The sequence below is a fragment of the Notolepis coatsorum genome, assembly GCF_963971535.1.
Source record: "Notolepis coatsorum genome assembly, chromosome: 1".
Classification (NCBI taxonomy): domain Eukaryota; kingdom Metazoa; phylum Chordata; class Actinopteri; order Aulopiformes; family Paralepididae; genus Notolepis; species Notolepis coatsorum.
This window is the reverse complement of record NC_140165.1, coordinates 314,210,432-314,227,204: the sequence shown is the minus strand read 5'-3', so window position 1 is coordinate 314,227,204 and position 16,773 is coordinate 314,210,432.

The following is a 16,773-nucleotide window of genomic DNA, read 5'->3' as shown; positions in this document are numbered from 1 at the left end:
ACTCAGAAGAAGCTTCTATCCCCAGGCCATCAGGCTGCTAAACGAACAATGAATGAACACTACACAACAACAACCACCAAACGCACATAGCACACACATCCACACGCACACACTCACTTTAAACAAACACACTGTAGCACCCACTCCACACACTTTATAGCACACACCCACTTTAAACAAACACACTGTAGCACCCACTCCCCACACTTTATATTTATTGATGAAGGATTGCACTACAACTCGTACACCTTACTGTAAATTGTACCTAAATTGTACCTCATCCCATTTCTGCTTTGCACTAGATAGTACTGTACATTAGTACACTGCATAGTATTGTATATTATATGGTAACTCAGAACATTGTACATATGTCTATACCGAACACTGTGACCTCATTTTCTTCTTCTAAATTACATGCTATACTATGTTATTTGATACTATCTTGTCTAGCACAGTCTCTGGAGCGTAACAGTAAGAAGCATTTTGTATGAAAGTATTCTGTACTTCTGTATGACAACTATTAAAGAAACTTGAACTTGAATAGAATAGAAGTACTCTATTGATCGCGAGGGAAATTCAGCACCACCGATCGCTCACGATGAACATTCAGGTAGTAAAAAAAATCTAGATTTCTAAAATAAAAATAAGACTACAGTCAGAGATATACATTCTAAATTATGTATATATACATTCTAAAATATACAGTCCAAAAATATACAGTAGAAATGTAAAATGTGCAGGAATGTACAGGAAGTTATACAGTGGTGCTGAATTTCCCTCTGGATCAATAAAGTACTTCTATTCTATTCTATTTCATTCTATTGTGAGGAGGCACTGTTACCGACGTCAGGTTGGTTTTGCCGAAGACAGAATATCGCTGTGAAATAATAATGAAAATGATTAAGGCGACCGACACTGGTCTCTCAAGACATGATCTCTCACAACGACAGATGGGTCGCCCTCCTACGGTTCTGATGGAGTGGTTTTAGGAGAGCGACTCAATACGGCGGGAAAAGTAAACACCATCTGCTCCCTGTGTGTTTGGGGGAATAAATATGGACACTATAAGAACCTTTCAGCAGTTTTCTGGTTTGTCCACCTGACAGGAAGCCCACCCTCACAGCTAGTCCTGGGTTCTATTCCCGCTTGGGGACCAGGTTGCCGCGTTGCCAGGTACCCAGGTGGGGTATCTCCCGGGCCTTTCCGTGTGGAGTTTGCATGTTCTCCCCCGTGCTTGCAAGGGTTTCCCCTCCCGATAAGATAAAACCCAATTTAAAAAAACAGATCGCTAATGCTGTCGCATCCCTGACGAAGACGGACAGGAGCACTTGGATTGGTCCCCGGGGCGCGGCCCCACGCCACATCCCACGTCTGCCCCCGGCTGCCCTTGGGGGGGGGAAGGACGGCGGGATGGGAAAGGTGCAGAGACATTTCATCGGTGGCTCACTGCATGTGTGTGTGTGTTCCTGTGTGTCGCCCATCTTACATGGGTGTGTTAATCTGCATGACAAATAAAGACTTCTTCTTCTTCTTCTTCTTCTTCTTCTTCTTCTTCTTCTTCTTCTTCTTCTTCTTCTTCTTCTTCTTCTTCTTCTTCTTCTTCTTCTTCTTCCTCTTCCTCTTCCTCTTCCTCTTCCTCTTCCTCTTCCTCTTCTTCTTCTTCTTCTTCTTCCTCTTCTTCTTCTCTCTGAATGGGTGGCTGGTGCACCTCCTCACATGGTATCCTGAAAGATGAAGTCACAAAGGAATCCACCAGAACAGCACTTTTCTACCAGAACAGCATTTTATGGCCTGTTGTGTCACGAAAGAATCCACGGTAACAGCGACAAATCTGATAAATGAATTATTTATTTGATGGCTTGTCGTAGAATAAAGAGTCTGTATTGTATACTGAGCTTCACTTTATTTGCTCAAGGCAAGGCACCATTGGCACGGCACAGGTGAGGCAATCACAGGCTACCTCCTGGTTGTGTCTATTCTTAACCCAACGCATGTTTGCTTCCGCGTTCGCGTTTTGCGAATCTGATTGGCCACTGCCGTTTCTGGTGCGATCTGATTGGCCAAAACGCGAACGCGGAAGCAAACATGCGTTGGGATAAGAATTTAGGCCTCCTGGTTACCTGCACTTCTTCTTCTATCCCTGCATGTATTACCCACTAGGGTAATAATAATAATAACTTTATTTATATAGCACCATTCATACAGATTGCAGCTCAAAGTGCTTTACACAAAAAAACTAGTGGTGGGACTCGATTAAAATGTTTTATCGAATTAATTCGAGACTTTATAGTTAATTAATCTAAATTAATCACATTCTAATCGCATATCAATATTTGATGTGAGAAGCAAACATTTTCAATTCAAATTAATTTAGGTATACGAGTGAATCAATGAATATACATTATACATACATTTAAGCAGCAAAATCCTGTATTAGCTACTACACAGACCAACAGATCAATGCAATTTTTAACAAAGTGCAGCAATTTTAGGAATAATATATATATAGCGCAAAGGACCTTTTGTAAACTCAAGCACTTTCGAGGTAAAAGTAAAACGCAGTACTTTCAAGTACATTCCAGAACAGTTGACCATTGAAAAAAATAAACTCTTGATTGATCGCAATTTTTCTTATTTAATTTTTTTTATGAACAAACCAGACTAAAAAAAAAAGTTATTTGCGATTTATTATACTACTTTATACTTATAGCACATGCAGGAGTCTGGTCTCCTTTGAAAGGTAACATTCTTAGACAATAAAGAAAAATCATCATGCGATTAAATGCAATAAACTTTTTTAACTTTTCATTCTTTGTGTAGTTAATTAATTAATAAAAGTCCCAGGCCTACAAAAAACTAAACAAAAGGGGGCGGCTGAGTGGCGCAGTGGGCAAGGCGCTCGCCACTAACGCAGGATATGCTGGGTTCGAGCCCAGCTCTCGGCGTTGCTACCGGCTTGGCTGGCCGTCATACTAACACAATTGGCAGTGTTAGAGGGTGGGAAAGCCGGTGGGTGGGGATTGGACGTTGTGGACAGTGACTCCTACAGGTCGGTTGGGTGACGCCGGTGCGGCGGAAACAGGAAGTATCGGGGGCAGCGTGCATGAGCCTCCCACGCGTTACTACTCGCCACTGAGAGTTCGAGCTGCTGCGGTGAAAAGATGCGACAGGCTGCCTCCTCGTGTACCGGAGGGAGGGGACACGTGATGCAAGGCTTCTATCCTCACTACAGCCGACCAGTGGGAGGCATAGTCTAGCAACGTTCAAGACAGGGGAGGGAAGAATTGGAAAAATTCCGAAATTGGGATGGGAGAAAAATTGAAAATGGGGAGAAAAAGTGGATCAAAAAATAAAAAATAAACAAAAGGATAATAAATAAAAATAATAATAATAGCAAGTAGATAGTAAACAATAAGAAAAGAAAAAAACAATAACAGTAAAAATAAAGATAATAATTCATTTAAAAGCTAGTTTAAAAAGGTAAGTCGTATTTTAAAAGGGTTCACTCCTGCTCCTGTTCCTGACGGCTCCACCCGGCACTGAGGATGGACACCACATGGCCTCATCAGGCTACTGTGTTCTGGCAGCAGCCGTCCTCATAGCAGTCCATCTCTCCGGTTAGGTGTGATTGACTGTCTTGTCTTGACTATAGGGCTGCCCCTCCACTAAAGAATTTCTTGGTCATCATAACATTTGTAGACTAATCGATCAGTTGATTTAATGGACAGATCTGAGTTTTCTACATGCAACAATGCAGAAGGACCTCTTTAAAGCTAATGCTTACCAGAGATGTTCTCGTGTTTCAGGATATAACTCATCCGGCACGGTAAAGCATAAAGTTCAGACGTCTGGGTAGTGTAGACATAGATATAAAGACTAGATGACTCACCCGCGCTGCTGGCCAACGGGAGACTGACGTTGCCACGCCACGTGGCGGCCATCTTGCTACAGGGTTGCAACAGCGACTCCTACTGGTCGGTCGGGGCGCCTGTTCAGCAGGGAGGGGATCTCTGGAGGAGATAGTGTTACGTTCCCCCCAGTGAAACTCCTCGCTGTCAGGTGAAAAGAAGCGGCTGGCGACTCCACATGTATCGGAGCCTAGGAGACGTGTGGTGGTCTACACCATCCCCAGACTGACAGAAGGAGGATGACCAGGGCCGTGACACACACGGGGAATTGGGATAACAACTAAATTGGGGAGAAAATGGGAGGAAAAAGGCAACAAAAAAAGAAAACGTAAAAATCAACTAATCTTTGATTAAGACCAAACAGACCAATTAATCATACTATAATTGACTAGGGGCTGCCCTAGTCTTGTCAATATGGTCAATATGGATCTTTAACTGAAGCTCAGAGCTAAACAGCTTGGTTACACCCTGGTTTTAATTAAAAGCTTTCCCTCTCTCTCTCTGTCTCTCTATGTCTCTCTCTGTCTCTCTTTGTCTCTCTTTGTCTCTCTCTCTCTGTCTCTCTCTCTCTCTCTCTCTCTCTCTCTCTCTCTGTCTATGTCTCTCTCTGTCTCTCTTTGTCTTTCTCTGTCTCTCTTTGTCTCGCTCTCTGTCTCTCTCTGTCTATGTCTCTCTCTGTCTCTCTTTGTCTCTCTCTGTCTCTCTCTCTCTCTCTCTGTCTATGTCTCTCTCTCTCTGTCTCTCTCTCTCTCTCTCTCTCTCTCTCTCTCTCTCTCTCTCTCTCTCTCTCTCTCTCTCTCTCTCTCTCTCTCTCTCTCTCTCTCTCTCTCTGTCTATGTCTATGTCTCTCTTTGTCTCTCTCTCTCTCTCTCTCTCTCTCTCTCTCTCTCTCTCTCTCTCTCTCTCTCTCTCTCTCTCTCTCTCTCTCTCTCTCTCTCTCTCTCTCTCTCTCTCTCTCTCTCTCTCTCTCTCACACACACAGGAGTGTAGCACAAGATTCTGGGCCCTATACATATGTATAGCATAGGCACCCTTCCTCTCTTGATCCATGACTCAAGCATCTTTTGAAAATGAAAGTAATGATGTCAACAATTATACAAATTAATCTGTAGTGGTTATTAGGGTAATAGCTAATTCGCCTTATTCTGTTCACTGCCATCTTTATTTCTATAGCTTGCTATGAAGTTATGAACGCATTTCAACAAGCTCATGATGACTAATTCACTTCCATGTATTTCAAAACACGAAAACCACAGTGCTGAAAACCTCATGAGTCATGAGTTTATAATTCTGAAATGATTCTGCCTGTTGTTTTGACTACTTTGGTTCTTGAAGTGGTATTTTTATTGCTAAGTTTTAAAGGAACACGCCAACTTTCTGGGAAATTAGCTTATTTGCCATCTACCCTGGAGTTAAACAAGCAGATACATACCCTTTTCTTCTCTGTGCATGCATTAGGGAACAGCCGTTAGCCTAGCTTAGCGTCATTCGCTGGAAGTAGGTGTGCCAGTGTAGCCTAGTTCCCAACAGTCACGAAATACACTCCAAATGCAACTCCAAAACGTTCCTGTAAATATGTTGTGACCTGTGTATTTACCACGCAAAAATAGATTTGACATTTTCATTTTCTAAGCAGATATATTATACTCGGAACTATTTTCTGCCGAATCACTGCTGCCTGTTCAAAAAACAACAGGGCTTTTGAGGTGATGAAATCACTGCGCCCAGGCTGCAAGGCAGGCTGCATGTTCATAGATATATATAGAACACTAGATAGCTTGCCCGCGCTGCCGGCCAATGGAGAACCACCGCCATCTTGGGAGAGTCAGCCTTGAGTGAGAGTGAGTGAGCTGCACAGACAAAAATACTCATAACTCGCTGAAATATTGACGGATTTACAAACGGTTTGGTTTATTACAAGCATTATTAACGTGGCTATGATTCAAGCGGTTTGTAAAAAAAAACATCTTTTTATAAGTATGCAGTATCATAACATCTTTTTATAAGTATGCAGTATCATAACTACATCTTTGATGTTTATAGCAAACCAACCCGTTTGTAAATCCGTCAATATTTCAGCGAGTTATGAGTATTTTTGTCTGTGCAGCTCACTCACTCTCACTCAAGGCTGACTCTCCCAAGATGGCAGCGGTTCAGTGACGCTGGTGACTCTAGTGTTCTATATATCTATGTGCAGGTTTATGTTTATGTTTATTAAAGGATCCCCATTAGAGACACACAAAAGAGCCTCTAGTCTTCCTGGGGTCCTGGACAAAACAAATACAATACAAACTAAAAATACAAATTAAAATAAAACAAAACACTCAAATAAAAAATGTATACAAATATACAAATTCACATTATAAAATGAAATCTTAACATTCCAGTAAAAAAAATTCAATAAAAAAATACACAGATAACAGTTACATACTTGACAAGTTTGCAAGATATCTCTCAAGGTATCTGGTTGTATCTGGTTGAGCACCACCACCAGTATTTCCCCTCTGCTTCCACTCATGGTAGTCCGCTAACTCTGTCTCTAAACGTATCCCCTCATTCACAGATACATTTAGTGCGTACTATGAGATACATAGCCTACTGCGTACTATGAGATACATGTAGCCTATACTGCATACTATGAGATACATGTAGTCTATACTGCATACTATGAGATACATGTAGCCTATACTGCATACTATGAGATACATGATGTAGCCTATACTGCGTACTATGAGATACATTTGAGAAAACACTCACAAGATATAGTTTCCACACAGGAGGGCCATTAGGCAGCAATAGAAGAAGACAATCACCCCTACAGAAGCGTTCCTGCACGTTCAGACAAAGCGTGATTTATCCTGCTTTACTCTCGAGTTCAACTGCTTGATTTGAACAATAGACGAGTAATTAGTGGGGGGAAAAAAGACTCGAGAATATATACGGAAGTAAAGATCTCCTTAAAAGCCTTTAATTGTGTCGTGGCTACATAGTTAACCGGTTAAGCCCGGAGCCCTATTTTCAGAAGAAAAAATAATTGTGATGAAACAAAGGAGAATATAAATTATGATTTGTCTTTGCATCTTTGACGGTGAATAACACCATGCTAAAAATAACCAGACATGAGTAGTGTCGTTTTTAGAAATTCCGACGCTCATTGAGTGTCCTTCATCATAATGACTACAACAAAATGGCCGCTCGCATTTATTTCCTGTCGAAATTCGCTAGCTTATGAATACAATTCCTAAACTGATATTTCATTAATAACAAACGTATTGTTGAAAATATACACGATGACTGCTGTTTTGACAGGATTAGGGTCTTTACTCTTGGCTACATTTGAATAAAAATGCAACTTTTATTCATACAGTCTGTAGACATGGATTTATGGCTTGGGTCCCGATGGGTACCGGACCCATCGGGCTTAAGAGGTTAAAGAGCCAACATGTTTGGACCAAGCTGGTCTTCATCAGCATCAATGAAGATGCTACGAGTTCATCCTTTATATACAGGAGTTCATCAATACTGGTGCCCCCCCCCCCACAGAGGGCAATCCTGTCATACATTGCTGAGCAATCAATCAATCGATCAATTATAGACAGGCGCGTCAATAGAATCACAACATGACATTAAATACCAAACAGAAACAGAAACAGAAAACAAGTGTATATCAGGGTTTCTTGTTTTTCAATTGGTACATTATAGAAAGAAATAGAAGACATTTTCATAGGAAACATTTTAATTCAACGTCTTCATTCAGACCAGGGTCATTTAAGACATCAAGGCAGTGAATCTAAAGTGTTTCTTGTTGGTTCAATTATTTGATAACCCCTTGTTAGTGCTCTAATAATAATAAGTCATTAGTGGCTTGAAGGATATAGTGACAGTAGTGGGCGGCATTCCTCTCTCTCTCTGTGTCTCTCCCTCTCTCTCGCTGTCTCTCCCTCTCTCTCTGTGTCTCTCCTCTCTCTCTCTCTCTCTCTCTCTCTCTCTCTCTCTCTCTCTCTCTCTCTCTCTCTCTCTCTTTCTCTCTCTCTCTTCCTGTTGCCTTCACATTAGCTTCTCATCACACTGAGTCCAGATGTAGTTTACAGTATACAGGCCTGCAGTGCAGGACATTCACCCCTGCAGTTCTTTTCACAGCAATCATGCTTGTGGGTCTTATGGCTTTTTATCTCTCTGCACACATTACAGTGTAGTGTGGTAGATGACACTACCATCAGTAGTGTGGTAGTGAAAGGGTTAACCGTCTGTGGTGTGATAGTGAAAGGGTTAACCGCCTGTAATGTGGTAGTGAAAGGGTTAACCTTCTGTAGTGTGGTAGTGAAAGGGTTAACCCTTTGTAGTGTGGTAGTGAAAGGGTTAACCTTCTGTAGTGTGGTAGTGAAAGGGTTAACCCTTTGTAGTGTGGTAGTGAAAGGGTTAACCTTCTGTAGTGTGGTAGTGAAAGGGTTAACCTTCTGTAGTGTGGTAGTGAAAGGGTTAACCCTTTGTAGTGTGGTAGTGAAAGGGTTAACCTTCTGTAGTGTGGTAGTGAAATGGTTAACCTGCTGTAGTGTGGTAGTGAAAGGTTAACCTTCTGTAGTGTAACTCTGCAGTGTGGCAGTGAAAGGGTTAACCCATTGTAGTGTGGTAGTGAAAGTGTTAACTCTTTGTAGTGTGGTAGTGAAAGCGTTAACTCTTTGTAGTATGGTAGTGAAAGGGTTAACTATTTGTAGTGTGGTAGTGAAAGTGTTAACTCTTTGTAGTGTGGTAGTGAAAGCATTAACTCTTTGTAGTATGGTAGTGAAAGTGTTAACTCTTTGTAGTGTGGTAGTGAAAGTGTTAACTCTTTGCAGTGTGGTAGTGAAAGTGTTAACTCGTTGTAGTGTGGTAGTGAAAGCGTTAACTCTTTGTAGTGTGGTAGTGAAAGCGTTAACTCTTTGTAGTATGGTAGTGAAAGGGTTAACTCTTTGTAGTATGGTAGTGAAAGTGTTAACTCTTTGTAGTGTGGTAGTGAAAGTGTTAACTATTTGCATTGTGGTAGTGAAAGTGTTAACTCTTTGCAGTGTGGTAGTGAACGCATTAACCCTTTGCAGTGTGGTAGTGAAAGTGTTAACTCTTTGCAGTGTGGTAGTGATAAGCGTTAACTCTTTGCAGTGTGGTAGTGAAAGTGTTAACTCTTTGTAGTGTGGTAGTGAAAGTGTTAACTCTTTGTAGTGTGGTAGTTAAAGTGTTAACTCTTTGCAGTGTGGTAGTGAAAGTGTTAACTCTTTGCAGTGTGGTAGTGAAAGCGTTAACTCTTTGTAGTGTGGTAGTGAAAGCGTTAACTCTTTGCAGTGTGGTAGTGAACACATTAACCCTTTGTAGTGTGGTAGTGAAAGTGTTAACTCTTTGCAGTGTGGTAGTGAAAGTGTTAACTCTTTGTAGTGTGGTAGTGAAATGGTTAACTCTTTGCAGTGTGGTAGTGAAAGTGTTAACTTTTTGCAGTGTGGTAGTGAAAGTGTTAACTCTTTGCAGTGTGGTAGTGAACGCATTAACCCTTTGCAGTGTGGTAGTGAAAGTGTTAACTCTTTGCAGTGTGGTAGTGAAAGCATTAAAAAGGTTTCCTGATAAAGTCAATGAGAATTTCCCATCCAAACCCAGTCATTCTATTGATGTATTGATGAAGCAATAAAGTCCTTCTGAAAGCACACTGAAGATGGCTTGTCAGACCACTAAACATTATTACTTTAGGGGCCCACATCAATTCCTTTTATTGATCCAAAAGGGCTTGACCCTCTGGGTATGACTCACATATAATTGGATTTCAAAAACCATCTTCATTTTTTTTAAAGAGTGGGCCATCATCAAATTACACTTGAACAATGGTAACGTGATTTCCAGACACTGACGAATCATCTGTACGTATCGCTTTCAGTCGTAACATTTAGGAAGTAATCGCTTTATGTAAGTTTACACACTGAATTCAGTGGTGATACCAGTGACAGAGCACCTAACACACACTGATCCCACGGAGGACACAAGAATTACTGACATTTTCACAGATTCCTTTATTGTCTAAACTAAGTACTTATTTCAGTACTTTACAGCAAGAAGAGTGAACATCTATTTATTGTGGTCCCTTGACTATAGCGGCTTCCGATAATAAAATATTGCACATTGACATTTTGTATTCTAACTGCTGCATGCGGAACCCCCCCCCACACACACCCACCCACACACAGACACACATACACACACACACACACACAGACACACAGACACATACACACAGACACACACAGACACACACACACACACACACACACACACACAATCATAATTTCTCAGCCGTCATCATGAGCCAGACGTCCGCTCTACATGTGCTCTCTTCAGTATACAAACTAGTTTGTCATTTATTGTGCTTCATTAGAGATTTATTTCAGCAGAATATAGGAACAAGTAGCCGCGACGATTTACAACATACTGTATGTAATTGGCTCAGAGGGGAACCTATAAAGACGTTTGATTTACATTCTGATTTATGATGAATATGATGATAAAAAATAACGTGGCAGGACATAAATTGTAATCAATTTGAAGTATCGGTTCTATTGCAGAGAGGTCCTTCTGCTATTCAGTGTAGAACGATATTACGTGGTTTACTGCACTATGTGAATGAAGTGCGCACATACCAACAGACTGTTTATTATGAAACTTAAAGATATAGTTGAGTTACAGATATTATTAGTTATGCACAAGAAGGAAATGTAATTTTAAGCATCAGTATGTAGGACCACTTTAAAGCATCAGTATATAGGACCACATTAAAGCATCAGTATAATGTGTATTTCAGTATGTGGCGTAAAACTGTGGAATTCTCTACTGAATGATTTAAAGAGTTGTACAAAGAAAATGTATAAAGAAAGAACATTTAGACTTTATGAAGTAGAGGGGTAACAGGTTTCCGTGTTCTTTCTTTCTCGTGTTATTGTAAGCATTGCTTGTTAAATATGCGTAATTGACAGACCATCTATTTCTATTGTTTATTTATTGTTTTGAGTAAGGGGGCAGGCTAAATAAGATCTTCTTCTCTCTGCTCCTTTGCGCTCATGGAATGTACAAATTGGGAGGTGCTTTTTATTATTAAATTATGCTGTTGTATTGCAACCATGCATTACTATGAACGGAACAAATACAAATTAAATGTAATTTAATTAAATGAAAGTGCGCAAAGATACTGCAGATTGCAAGGCATCTCTTTCTCTCTCACACACACACACACACACACTAACCCCCGTTAGTTTATCCATGTAAGCGCGTCAACGTTAGGGGATATTTCCTCTTTTATTTTATCATCTGTCCAATTGGCCTCTAAAGGACTGACTTAATTTACTTCAGTTAGTCGCCTATTCAGGTGATAGAAGGAGACAATCATATTACGAAGGCTCATGAAGGTTCATGAAGGCTGAGAATCATTTATGTTCAAATAAATAAAATAAAGAAATTAAAACATTTAATTAAAAAAATAGCTCTCTATTCCGACAGCCATCAGTGATATAGATTGTCTGATCAGTATAATGGGTCTCCCAGTCTCTCAACTCTGCAGTAAACTCACTTTATCCAATCAGGAGAGAGAACTCCACACTGAAAACATGGTCTGATAAAAATAAGAAATAAAAACTAGTTTTAAGCAAATGTGTCCTTGAAACAGGTAAAATAATAAGTGCAGTAAGCAAATTTGACTTGGTGAGATTTCTTGAAAAGTAAAAATATCTAGGGTTCCCTCTCCTGATTGGATAAAGTGGGAACGGGATACCAGGAAATGTATGTTCTGTTTACTGCAGAGCGGAGGGACTGGGGGACCCATGTCACTGACCAGACACTCTATACCAGTGATGGCTGTCAGAATGTAGAGCTATTTAACACTTATCTTAACAAAGAAATACCACTTACAGTGACTTTAACCTTTAGAAAATGTCTTGCTGAAAGTCATATAGCTTCTGCTCCTTGGGCCACTGGTCCAAAGAAGATCGAAAGACACTTAAAGATGTAGACTCTCTTGCCGGTATCCATGGATACGTTGAAGACAAGCTGTCATAAATGGTAAATGGCTGCATTTATATAGCGCTTTTAACCAAAGCGCTTTACAATTTGTTCTTCACATTTTTACCCATTCACTCACACATTCACACACCGATGGCGGAGGGAGGCGACCACGCAAGGTGCCGACCTACTCATCGGGAGCAATTAGGGGTTAAGTGTCTTGCTCAAGGACAAAGTCTTGGTAATCGAACCGGGAACCTCCGGATTACCAGACTCTATACCTCCTGAGCCGCTGTCGCCCCACACATTATAATATACTGCACAACCTGTCATGTTGAAGACTATAGGTGGAAAGATCACTGGGCAGCAACTACACACAGAGGCCCCAGATGTGTATTTTCTGTGTGTGTGTGTGTGTGTGTGTGTGTGTGTGTGTGTGTGTGTGTGTGTGTGTGTGTGTGTGTGTGCACTTTCATTGTTTGTAAGATAATCCCATCCATTGTGTGTGATGGAGCCAGAGCCGCAGCACCAGCAGCATACGTGGTGCAGGTCATGTGAAGGAGTGATTATGTTACACGGCCGAGCTGCACGATAGAGACCTCGCACGCTATGTTTACGTAGCTCGCCTTCTTCCAGGATGGCTGCCTGTAACATTAGCAAACGTTATGTTGTGTCCACGGCCCGGGACAACGGTTGCCATGTGTGCAAAACCGTGTCGATTCACGAGACACGCGGTATATATAGGGAGGTGTAGTGGTTACGTCATTGCCGTTTTTCGTGTTCCACCCTCTTGTCCCAACCCAATGCATTTCCCCATTGCCCATTTCTTAAATCGTCTCGTTTAAAACAAATAAAGCATTAACATTGGCATGTACCTTTCTGAGTGTATTCATCCACAATCTATAGCTCAACATGAAAATATTCGCAATTAATCATAAAAAAAATCGCAGAATTTTATTTCAATCAAAAATGCTTAAACAATAATGTTAGTGATAGAAGGGAACTCCTTTTGTGCAAAAGTGGAAAGTTTTTCAAATTCCAATGCGGCAGAATTGTTACAATAGCCGATAATCCATTTTCCCAATGATAAAAACAACCAGTGACGTCAGACTACACCTCCCTATAAGCATACAACCTTCCCTACCCATAACCACCCTCCTCCAACCTACCACCTCCCCTACTTTCTCTCCCTCTGCTGTCCGCGTGAATACTTTACCCAAGGCAGTTGTCCTTCCGCGTTCGGTTTGCGCCCAATCGCCTTGCGCCTAGCTTTCAGTTCCACAACGCAAGTCCTCGCCCATTTCCTCGTATTGTTTTCATATCAATCGACATCACATCAATATACAACATAACGTATTGTAACACGCTATTCATATCAATCGGCATCACATCAATATAAATAACGTAGTGTTTTCATCTCAGATATTAACGTAACGCACTATTCATCGATTGATATCAAGGAGAAGCCGCCTTTTCTCAGTCCTTGCCCCACAATAGTGGAACGAACTGCCCACCAGTTAAGACAGCCAAAACACGTCCAATCTTTCGCCGTCGACTAAAGACACACTTCTTCAACCATTATCTGAAATAATAATAAAAAAAAATAAAATCGAACCCTAACTAACCTTACTGTCCTAATAAACTAACCTACACTGTAGCACTCAACACGTTGATGAACATTGTTACTCAGCTGATAGAGTTGTGCCCTTCCTAATGACTTGTCATACAGGACTTGTAAGTCGCTTTGCATAAAAGCGTCAGCTAAATGATTAAATGTAAATGTACATTTTGTGGAATTATTACTGGATCTGTAAATAATTCATAGTAGAATAATAATATCATGGTTCACCTACTCTGCCACCGCACAGAACATGAAGAACATTCCGTGCGATGCCTCTACTGTGAGAAGTGGGTGTGGAGGGGAACAAACATAACATAGTACAGAGAGACATGTCCACAGCAGCCATGGCCACCTCCCCTCCCCACACTTCTACAATTATACCGGTATGTAAAACAGGTGTAGTCTTTGTATGGATGTGGCAGTCCTAATGTTATTTAGACTTAGAATTATTGCCAAATGTGATGTCACAAGGGGGACACAAGCTTTAATGAATTCATGTATTTATTTAATCAAGCAGCTGTGCTTTTTGGGGCAAGGAACCTACCCAGGGCTGGACTGGTAATCTGGCATACCGGGCATTTTCCCGGTGGGCTGACGCATCTTTGGGCCGTTATAATTCGGTTTATAGAAAAAACAAGTTTGGTCAACGACCGGCCCACTACTAGGCTGGGACAGCGGCCCATTGCTACTGACTGACATGGAACAGCTCCATGCATTAATTGAATAAACAACTATTTGCTCATTACCAGTATGGTATTGTTTAAATTGTACAGCTTTTTGCACATCTTTGTCAGGGAATTCCAACAATTCTGGACCTGAATGTGCCAGTTAATTGTAATCATCTTTCTCTCTCCTTATGTCTAGTCAAGCCAGGTTGTGGAGGAGAGAGACAGGGTGGAACAGGATGTAGACTACTTTGCCCGTCCTGAGCAGGTGTTTTTACATCAGCACCCAAAACAAGATTCAGCCAAGAGCAAGTGAGTACATTGGTCCACTTGTCCATGGCACTTACTACCCAGCTTTATAGTGGTTTGGGGGAATAGTACAGTAGGTACGCATATTTAAGGCGACCGCAAGGATGGTGTACTGGTGGGTGGTGTCCGACCGATTGTGGTGGGCCGGTCTGGGCCAAAAATGCCAGGGCCGATTTTTTTGTCCGAGTCCAGCCCTGTACCTACCTAATGTACTGCCCAGTTTGTAAACGGTTTTAGCTGCGACCAGCAGCTCTACAGGTCACTCTGTCTGTCCGCAAAGGTGTCCCCACCCTCTCGAGCCACAGGTTCCGCCCTAGGAGGCTGAGATCGGGTGTGGATGTAAAAAAAAAAAAAAAAAAAAAAAGGACCTGCTCAGAGGTCATCAATCGGCACACATGCGATGCATGCATGCAATTCGTATCTGCGATTAACCCATCCCGTCGTCCTTCCCCCCCAAGGGCAGCCGGGAGCAGACAGGCGTCAACATGAGCCGCGCCAGGGGACCAATCCAAGTGCTCCTGTCCGTCTTCGTCAAGGACGCCACAGCGTTAGCGATCTATTGTTGTGCATGTTTTTCCATTGGGTTTATCTTATCGGGGGGGGGAACCCTTGCGAGCACGGGGAGAACATGCAAACTCCACACAGAAAGGCCTGGGAGATACCCCACCTGGGTACCTGGCATCATGGAAACCTGGTCCCCAAGCGGGAATCGAACCCTGGACCTTCTTGCTGTGAGGTGACAATGTTAACCACTACACCACCGTGCCGCTTTAAGTATCTCATCCTGTATCCATATACGCTTGCAGTAGTTCCATCTATTATTTCACAATTTTCTTATACACTATGATTCTACTGTCACCATGTATGCATATGCTCACTACATGTATTTATTGCTCCATCTCCGCCCACTACAAAGTGTTGCATTTATTTAAAAATGTTTGGACCTTATGGTGTTCTTGTTTTGTTCTTGACTTATTGTGATGTTTCTTCTTGAATTGTTTAAAGAAAAGTGTACGGCCCATGGGGACATTAACGTGTGTTGTCGGGCCTTACAAATACATTTGATTTGATTAAGTGTGGTTGATGCCAATTGGCTAAAAGGGGGCAAGGCTGCAGCTATTGCAAATTCACTCTTGTTTATTTTTGGGTGTGTGTAGACGGGCAGGGAAAGACAATGAATTCAAAATGTGTTGCTACACATACAAGGGAAGAAAGACGTACTGGAAAATAAACAATTACAATTTGATTTCAGACATCTTGACATCTTCTACAATTGTTGAAAAGCATGTGTCCTCTTTTATGACTTAATTGGTCATCCAAAATTGGTCATTACAAAATGATTATGAAATCTCCAAATCTTACATACAGTGTACACAACCAATCTCTCTCTCTCTCTGAAGAGCTGCTGGTTTAGTTGAAACTTAACAAGACGTCGCCATCTAGTGTTAGCAGCTCCTCACGTCACAACAGGGAAACCTTTAGGTGCCCAATGACGGATACCATAGATATATAAACGGATACAAAGGTGGCAGCGAGACAAGGGTTTGGAGGTGAGCTGATTGATTGAAAACTTAATTATTAACAGATTGCAGAATGGGTACAATACAGTACGGCTCAATACAAACAACTGCCAAGAGGATGCAGACCTCCATTTTCAATTCATCAAGAAAAGCTGACTTTTGTACATGTAGATTCCCCTTCTCCGCTCTCTCTATATATTGATAGTTATTTAGGCTGTTTTTAAGTTCATTGTCTCTACCTCATTGGATGCGTATCTCGGATTCATGCGTATAGTTTTTTTTTTTACACTTCTGCTGGGGCCTCTTGCCAGGTCATCATTGTAAATGAGAGTTTTGTTCTCAATTGATCTTCCTGGTCAAATAAAATAAAAAATGCTAAAGAATTCCCTCATAATAATAACAACACATCAGGTATTATTTTTCTATTGTGCTTCTATTTTAATAGTTTATATTCCATTTGATTTTTTTCGACCTTAATTGTCCGTCCGTTAAATGTCGCACCAAAAACGACCAAATCAAACGCCATGCATGTGAAAACTACTTGGCAATAAAGACCTTTTTGACTCCGATGTCTGATTAGTAGTACAGACGATTAGTAGTCTGCACGGGACACCTCCCGTGGGATATCTTATCCGTCTGCCTACACACCCAACTGCCCGATCTGAACGGGATGATCGGTGGCTACGATCATGGTATGGTTCTTGAATCTTGACCGTCCTGGCCTTCTGAGCGGGCTCCTGGTTCCC